Here is a 10,344-nt window from a genome sequence, read left to right on the forward strand (position 1 = left end):
AAAAAAAATATTTCGATTTGGAAACATTACAATGTCCGATTATTTGACAAAAGACACATATTAACGATTGCTATTTGTTTGTCACGTTAGTTTTTATTGATGGACACACATAGTTTATTATGTTTCAATACAATTTGACAATTAAGTTAGACTTGCAACATAAATGAGATTAGTTTGCTATTTTTTCGAATTGCAGAATTTTGTGTATATTATTTTTATATTTTATATATTACTAACATCTAAATTTTTAAATAACGGTTTATGTGACAAAAAATATAATAAATTTTATTTTGTAATTGCAGGATAACAAGGGATTAACATATAAACCATAAATCACACTTGTATAGTATAGACGTTTATTCATACAAGATGCCTACAAAATATTTTTTATTTAGATATGAGTAATAAAATAATTTCTCACATTACAATCACACTTTGTGAGATAAAAAATTGTTTTTTAAGAGAAAAACGTAACAAAATTATATAAAAAATTGTATTGTACATGCAATAAAAGAAAATAATACACACAATGTTATATATACATCAAAGTAATTGGACTAAATAATGTAACAGCATTAAAAAATTTTAATTACGCGAATATATTACACTCCTTTCTTTAAAGCACACCAAGTTTCGATTCGTTTTCGATTCGGTTGCGTTTATGTGTATTATTATTTTTTATAAATTAATATCATCATTTTCATTAGACATAGAGCGATAAAGTATTAAACAAAGTAATGTAATTGAATGGTTGCGTTAATAAATTACAAGAGAAAACGCCACGGATTACTATAAAAAGTTAAAAAAAGTATTTTATAATTATGCTTTATCACATGCTAGGTTTTTCTAATACACGATTCATCTTCAATCCTTTTGCAGTCTTCCAAAAACATTTGTTGAAACCCAAAAACCGGAGCACGTGATAAAACATGATCAAATGTTTCTTTAAATTTTTATCTTTTTTTAACTTTTATCTTTTATCTTTGTTCAATATTTTGTAGCTCTATAACGATTACATATACAGCGAACTAGATAAAGAGCAGATTCTTTGTCTTTCAATGAGATTTATTAATTAATTATATAAATGTATGCGTTTTGGTTTCTGCATTGTCATAAGCAATTATAACATTAAACAAAACAAAAACGTAATATTAAACAATATATGAGACAATAAAAACGTAATATAAAGATTCAACTTAACTTTGTATGTAATAAAAATAAGATTAATAATTTCAGATTAATATCTTTTTCAACGAGATGCGATTTACTTTTGCCATTTGAATTGCCATTTTACTAATGTTGAAATAATAGTTTATACATATAATAAAAAATATTTTAAATTAAATTTTGCGATTAATATAACAAGCAATTAATATCAGTCATAAAACATATTTGCGTAGCATAGAATTTATTAATACAGGATATATTTTAATTTAACAATAAAATTATATAATTGTATATTATATTTTATATAATTCTAATATCAAAAATATTATAACATACAATTTTTTAATATGATATTAATAAATATTAATATTACTAAAAATATTCGTAATAATTGAAACTTCTGTCAAATATATTATATCATAATTACTTATGCGCATAAATTTTTATGCTATAATTAATATTAAATATAATATATATATTTTAATTTTACATACTACAGTGCAAAAAGGAACATTAAAAGTAACGTAAAAAGATCCCATAGCGGATGAGTTAAGCAGAAAAGAATTACAAATATACGCAGCATAAAATGAAATAAACACCTCTGAAATGCAAGAAAATAAATAAATTTTAATTTATTATTTTGTATGTACATATATATATATATATATATATATATATATATATTAAAATATATAAAAGATATTGCAATTATACAATATACAATACTTTATTATTGATACACTAACAATAAGTACAAGATAATTTTTTTACGTAAGGATAATTAAATAAATAAATAAAAAACTTACTATTTTAGCATTTTGTACTACTTTATAAATTATTTTACATACACACGCAATCCAATTACCGTATATATAATTTGTAACGAAAACATTAAAGGGTATATAATATTTATTTCATAATATCATGTGAAAATTAATAGTTATTTGTTAAGATAAATTATTAATTATTAATCATTAATAATTAAATGTGCAAACATATTATCAAATAGAAAAAAAAATATATAAATTTTATACCTTAGATCGTGAGAGTGGAGCAGGATTTGTTTCAGCTAAGGGATTAGCTATAACATCAGAAATCGAGAGAACCGTAAAAACAGTAACTAACAAAAATGGGTACATTTTAATATTCATTTTTGTAAAAATTTAATGAAAATCTAATTCAATGTTTTCAATTCTAATATCATATCTTCATAGTACCTCAATTTATATAGTCTCAAAAAATCGTGATCTGGACATCATAAACATTATATCTAATCCGGAAAATTCTAACATTTATTAAGACTATTGAATTTTATTGGAGCGTTACTTTTTAAAACTCAAGATAAAAAGTAGGAATTATTATTGAATGTAAAATTCAAATTGTATATTATATAACTGTACATTAAACAAAGTTATACAATTTGCGTTAAATTATAAGAGAACGCCACGGATTGTTATTTTGAATTAAAAGTTGGTAATCATGCTTTACCACATGCTTGGGTTTTTATCTAAGCCAATTATACAATCAAATCCAATCATACAATCTCTATGTGGTGCGCTTTGGGTAAAGCTGATGTCGACGGTAATTTTAGAACTTATATACAACTTTATATTTTCTAAATTTTATGTTAAAGCAATTAAAAGATTATATCAGAAAGTAGAGAAAAGATTGTTCTGTTACACATTTTAGTTTTTTAAAATGTTTTATCAAATCAAATCAAGATTTTTTAACATATATTGTACATATCGATCATTTTGAATGTACGGATCATTATAAAAAAATTATAGCAGTAAGTCTGTGATTTTTTGTCAAGTTTGGGGTACTTAGGAGCCACAAAATTTCAGTCAATAAAATTTTGTTAGTTACTTTACGTAACTTTTTTTCAGAGTTTAAACAGAGAAAATTCGCGAATTTCTTTGTTATTTTTATATATTTGTAAAAAGTTCACAAATTAAAAAAAATGTAGTCACTATATCGTATTATAAAGCAAAGATTCAGCTTTAAGAATCCATTATTAAAATTGTTATACGATGATTTTTAACGGAGTTATGAATAATCAAAGTGAAAATGACCATTCACTTTTCAATTTGTTGATAAGAAAAGATTGAAATTTTAATTTAAAAAAACGGTTTTGTAGGGAAAACTTCAGCCTTTAACATTAAAATGTTTGAAATTTTTTTCATATCTTCTTGTGCATGCGACAAGTTTACAAAGTAAGAAGAAAATTTTCAATTTTGTTATGTTTGTTGTTTTTCGTAAAAATATATCAAAATTGAAGAAAATAAAAAAGCTATAACCTTTTGAAAGTAGAGATTTCAAGCTTAAAAATACTTTTTTAAAATTTAAATTCTTATATTTGAAACAAAGTTACAGCTATTTAAAATTTGCCTATTTTGTGGATAATTTTTTTATCCCTTAATTATTTTGAGGAGTGTATAATAAAAAATATTTTAAATAAAATTTTGCAATTACTTGGTAATAAGAGATTAATATCAATCACAAAACGTATTTGCGCCGCATAGAAATTTATTAATACAAGATATATTTTGATATATAATAATAAAATAATATAATTTGCATATTATATTTTACATAATTCTGATCAATAATTCTATTAATATATGATTTCATGTAATTTTTCATACAATACTATAGTTAATATTAAAAATAGTAAGAATTCTCGTAATAGTTGAGAATTTTACCGAATATGTTGCCATAATCACATAAGTTTTTTCTGCCATAGTTAATTTCAAATACATTTGAGATTTAAATATTAGTTTTATTCATCACAGAAATAATGATATAAGATGCATTATAAAGCAGGGTATAGGTAACAATAAGCACATAATGTGTGAACTGAGCGCCATAATAACTTCAATTAGACTTCTCTGAAAACAAATAAATAGATTTTAATTTATTATTTTGTATGTAAATATATATAATATTTATATATTATAATATATTATATTTATATTTCATACATTAAAGTATATAAAAGGATAACGCAGTTATGTAATATAATTTATTATTGACACATTAAGTATAAGATAATTTATTATGTAAGAAGGGTCTAAACGTCTTGATTTAATAATAAGTCTTAGTAATAATAAAGATATTTTTATGCCAATTGCGATCGTCAATTTTGTTTATTTATTTTATCATTTACTGGCGAGACAAAGATTCACTGATTATATTTTATTATGTAAGAATTAATAATAAATAAATAGAAAACTTACTATTTTAGCATTTTATACTGTTTTTATGAATTATTTTACATACACACGCAATACAATTATCGTATAATATATATAATTTGTAACAAAAACTTCAAAGAATACTATTATTACTGTAATACTATTTATTTTATTATATTATATAAATATAAAAGAATATTAGTTATTTGTAAAGACAAATTATTAATCATATTAATCATTAATAATTTTAAATATGCAAATATAAATATTAACAAAAATAGAAAAAATCACATATTAAAGAAAACCTTTTATACCTTAGATCGTGAGAGTAAAACAGTATTTGCTTCAGCTGCTGGATTAGCTATAACATCGGAAATCACAACCGCAAAAACAACAATTAACAGAAATAGATATATTTTGTTATTCATTGCTGCGTAAACTTACAAAAGTTCAATCAAAATTTTTGAATTCTAATACTATATCTTCATAGTACCTCAATTTATATAGTTTCAAAAAATCGTGATGTGAATATCATAACATATAACATTATCTAATCCGGAAAATTCTAACATTTATTATGACTATTGAATTTTATTTAAGCGTTACTTTTTAAAACTCAAGATAAAGAGTAAGAATTATTATTAAATGTAAAATTTAAATTGTATATTATTTAACTGTGTATTAAACAAAGTTATGAAATTTGCGTTAAATTATAAGAGACCGCTACGGATGGTTATGCTAAATTAAACAAAGTATTTGGTAATTATGTTTTATCAAATGCTTAGGTTTTTACTAATATGCGGTTCATCTTTAATCGTTTTGAAGTCTTCCAAAAATATTTATTGTCACCAAAAAACCGCAGTACATGATAAACATGATCACCAAATGCTTTTTTTAACTTTTATCTTCTTTTAACTTTTCTTTTTTATCTTTGTTTAATATTTTGTCGCTCCGTAATGATGATAAATACGGCGCGGACCAGATCGACAAAACGCCGATTCTTCGTCTTTTAATGAGATTTATTGATTAGTTATATAAATGTACGCGCGTTTTAGAGTCTTTTCTGCATTGTCATGAGCAATTACAATATTTTAAATAATATATGCGACATTAAAAACATAATATAAGAATTTGAATTTCATATACAAGAAAATTATATATATGAATCAAGACATTGTGTATATTCTTCCACGATCTCAACGATGGATGATTGCACCTATTTTCTTCCAACTTATTCAGTCATTAAGAAAAGAAATACCAGTTAAAAATTAATTTTTGTAAATAATAATTAAAAATTAATTTTTAATTATTATTTACACATTTATTTATCATTTATTTTTTACTGTGACAACGCATGTAATTATTTTTTGTAATGCCAGTCACGAAAGTGAGAATTTCGATTGCTGTTTAGCGTGCGAATGATGGCTTATTATTTCTTATAACGATTCAATGTTAATGCTTATCTTATTATATGCAATTTCGTCTTTTCGCTATAATTTTAAAACAATCGACTTTAAGGCATATGTGTATTAAGACTTTTTGACTTATTGTTAGAATGATCCCAAGAATACAAGGTTTAACTGTGGACATCACGTTGCGGGACACCCTGTATATATATATATATATATATATATATATATATTCCATATTTTATTTTAATTTATTATCTTACGTATCTGTTATTTTCTATTTGTCAGATATTATCAACAGTTGCTTTCTATGCATGGTGCTACAACTCAAAACTAACTTTAAATACACGTAATACGTGATTTGTGACATTGTCATCTATAAACATTTGATAAATGAAAAACTATTATAAATATATTATTTATAGATCTTCTTATTGGACTTTTTATTAATAATAATACATTTTAATTTTATAAGTTATTTGATTTGTATATATGTACTTATCTTATAACTAAAATATACTATAATTTATTTATATAAAGTTTGAATTGTTATTTTATTGACGTCAATATAATATTGTAGTTCATATATGTATAATAAAAAATATTTTAAATCAAATTTTGCAATTACTATTGGTAACAAGAGATATTAATCATAAAATGTATTTGCGCTGCATAGAAATTTATTAATACAATTATTTATATATTTTGATAATATATTTTGATATATAACAATAAAATAACAATTTGCATATTATATTGTACATCATTTTGATCCAAATATTATTTCATGTAATTTTTCATACAATACTATAGATAATATTAAAAATAATAAAAATACTCATAATACTTGAGAATTCTGCCGAATATGTTATGCCATGATCACATAATTTCTTTATGTCACAGTTAATTTCAAATCCATTTTAAATATTAGTTCCGTTTTAGTTTCCGTTTTCAAATTTCCGTTTTTAATTTTGTTTAGGGTGTTCAAGCTCTTAAAAGTTACGTGAGTTATCTTATATATAGGTATATATGGCAGATTCCAGCGATAATTTGGAGACGATTTTTCCTCAATGAAAATGTCAAAATATCAATAATTTTCAAGTTATAAGCGATTAAAAATAAAGAGTTTTTCGCAAACTAAGTGTTGTCTTGTAAAAAAATAATATATTAACAAAATCACATTTTTTAAATAATTTTATGTAGGGTTTATTTTAATAGAACTTTAATTTAAGGCTTAATTACGAAGATACATGATAGCAAAAATTGAGAACATGCAAAAAATGATGGCTCTCTTCGACATTTTCGCTAAGGAAAAATTGTCTTCAAATGATCCTAGGAATCTACCATTAACAAGTTTAATATCAATTTTGAAACATCCTATATACATATGTATGTATGTATATTATCTTCATTTCTGCAAGTTTGTAAAAAATAAAAAATTTATTTTGTCGTGTTCTGTTTTTGAGATATCACAATTTAATACAACAAAAGTCGTGATCTTCTGATCGTATTCTACGCATTGTCATGTATATAAACTTAATTATCTAATCTAAAAAATTATAAAACTTATTAAATCTTTAAATATTAAATTTTATATGTATTGTTTTTAGGACTAAAACAATGTTAATCGAATTAAATATAAAATTTGAAAAAAAACCGTTAATGAAATTGGCCCAAAATAATCTAATAAGCTAATTTATTATTATATTATTATTTATAAAAATTTTTATCTATATATATATATGAATTGTACATGTATTATCTGTTTACCATCAAAGATTTACAGTAATTGAAAATGTTACTAACAATAAGAATAAACATGGATTTTATTGCGAATAAAATATTATTTAAAAACATATTAATTACAATAACATTTCTATTAAAACTTAAGCTATAATCCAATCGTGAAAATAAATCAAGATATTCCTAATGATGTAAATGCACTTAAGAGCTTTGCATAATATTTCATACAGCGCATTGCTTAATACTCTTAATCTCTTGTCGATAAACAGCCAGTACTTATTTTAAATTATTGCTCGTATATTACATTTTTTAAAACATGTCTTTCTATTTTAACAATACTTTCAAATAATATGAAATAATTTTATTTATATATTTTGGTAACAGTTGTACACTATATAATCATTGATTTATATCGTCAAGAATTTTGTAGTTTGATTACTTTATTTAATTTGTGTAACATAATTTTTTAAGATATTTTTTTATATTATCTAACCCGGAAAATTTTTAATTTTGTCGGATCTTTATTAAACTTTTTATTTAAAAATTAATATAAAATTTACGATAAATAAACAATATTTATTGTTAAATATAAAATTGCGGGAGGAAAATAAGCATAATATTTAGATATGTATGTGTATGTATATAAAAGCGAAAAGTTCACTTTTGAAGTACATATAAAGAATAATAACTATAAGGTATTTACAGAGGTTTGTTTTATCACGTTTTTTATCTTTTATTACATTATTTTATTACGTTGTTTTTCACACACACTCGTTGCAATTATTTGAAAAAAGTTTTATGTTCTGCGTTACACTTCGAACATATTTATTTTTAGAGTTTATTGCCACATACACATTTAAAGTTTAATATTCTGCGTTACATTTTAAATATCTTTTTAGCTTTTGTCACATATTCATATATTATTCATTATATATTTATTTATTTTTTGTATAAGTAGTATTAATTGCAAAGAAGTATTTCAGCTCTAATAATAACTATTGTTATTATTTTGACATAAAAATGTGAAGAAAAAAAACAAACGCTGAGAAGCCAAAGTTCGTCGGAGTTGGAAGCTAAAACAAGGCTAAATAAATAGCAACCGGACTGGATCGCTGAAAATAAAATGCGATAAAATAAAGGGTGGCCGGTTGAGCTTGTGAGAAAATGGTAGGAGAACCGAACATGAGACTGAGAAGGTTGCAAGAAGCATTTCTCGTGCGAGCAAGAGAGATGGGATAGGATCTTGTTAGCCCTGAACTTGAACACGAGAGTGCCTGGTGATCCTCTGTGGTGATCTTAAATGCAAGGCTGGACCTTCTACCTATATTTTTACGAAAGAGTCGAGGAAGAATAAAAACCTTCACGTCATAATGTCATGATTTAATTAAATAGTACGTGTATTTTCGTTCTATTTATATTATATATATATATATATATATATTTATATATATTTATATTACATATATTTTGCCAAAAGATACAAAAATAAAATATAATAAATATATCTCAATTAACAGAAAAACAAGCTACAAAATGCCATGTTGAGATATTGAGAATTAATTACCATTAAAAATAGAAATAGGACTTGACAAAATAAATTTCGGATGTGTACCTATATAGCATTTTCTTTTTCAAATAATTACAGCTGGGTTTTGTATCAACAGACCGATTCTTCAAGATATCATGGTGGAGACCACTGGAAGACGTAGAATGACATGTATTACTGTCGACAATTGAAACCCGCTTTTACCGCTCCTGCACATGCACACTTCCGGTAAATTGTATACGTTTCTCAGTTCCGGCTATCTTCAGCACAACGGATACTTGGGAAATAATCTGGAAAACGGTGTCGTCAATCTGTCTTGTGCGACCAGTCATCGTTGCACTTGCAAAATGCGATTTATAGCAGATTCATCTTTCTCTTTTTCTTTTTCTTTTTCTTCTTCTTCTTCTTCACTTATGTATCTATAAACGGACACGGAGAAAACAGCTTTCAATTTGACAGACGCATCAGCTGGTTGCTCTAAACGCCAGCTTATATAGAAATGCTTGGCAAACGAGTTGTGGACAACTAATAGGTCAATAAAATCGCACGTAGGGCGAGACGTGATTGAATTTACGATGTTACCGGAAAGTTTCACGTATGCAAATGCATGTGCGTTAAAATCGAGATGGAGTAGCTATATCCTTCTATCAGAAAAATAGCTGTGGTTCAATTGCCATCGGCGCTACCTTCTTGAAATCTTTACAATGTACTTTAAATTTAAGATCCGTCTGACGCGTCTTTCGTTTGAAAACATTTCTCAAGCACGTTCATAAACACAATTCGCGACTAATGCAAACGTTTCGATTCTTAATTGCACATAATGATGTGTACCATCATGGAGATGAAGCACGTTTATTCCGAAGGATACTCTTCGTGTTTAATCATCTATGTTTAAACTCTGTAATTCGAAATCATACAGACTTGCGATTCTGCATTCGAAGGATTAAAATGTTCCATAATATGCGTTGATTAAATACACATCTGTATTAATTTCATTCTGTATTCGCATCGTGAAACATCCTTTGCTTTCGAAACATCCATCTATTCGATTGTAATCGTATATAATTGTTTTTATTTTAACTGCTCTGTCCAGATTGAGCGCGTAAAAATGCGGAGAAGACGGAAACGCGTGCTCGACGAACAGTTGCCACGGAAGAACGTAATAACAGGGCCGTGATTCTATTTGGCTCGATTGACCAATTAAAGAGTGCCGCGGCAAACGACGGGCGATTAATCTCGACGTCGCGTCGCGAAATGGAGGGCTGTTCGCGAAAATCTCCGCAGA

The sequence above is a fragment of the Nylanderia fulva genome, unplaced genomic scaffold (assembly GCF_048542155.1).
Source record: "Nylanderia fulva isolate GAGA-0341 unplaced genomic scaffold, ASM4854215v1 Scaffold41, whole genome shotgun sequence".
Classification (NCBI taxonomy): domain Eukaryota; kingdom Metazoa; phylum Arthropoda; class Insecta; order Hymenoptera; family Formicidae; genus Nylanderia; species Nylanderia fulva.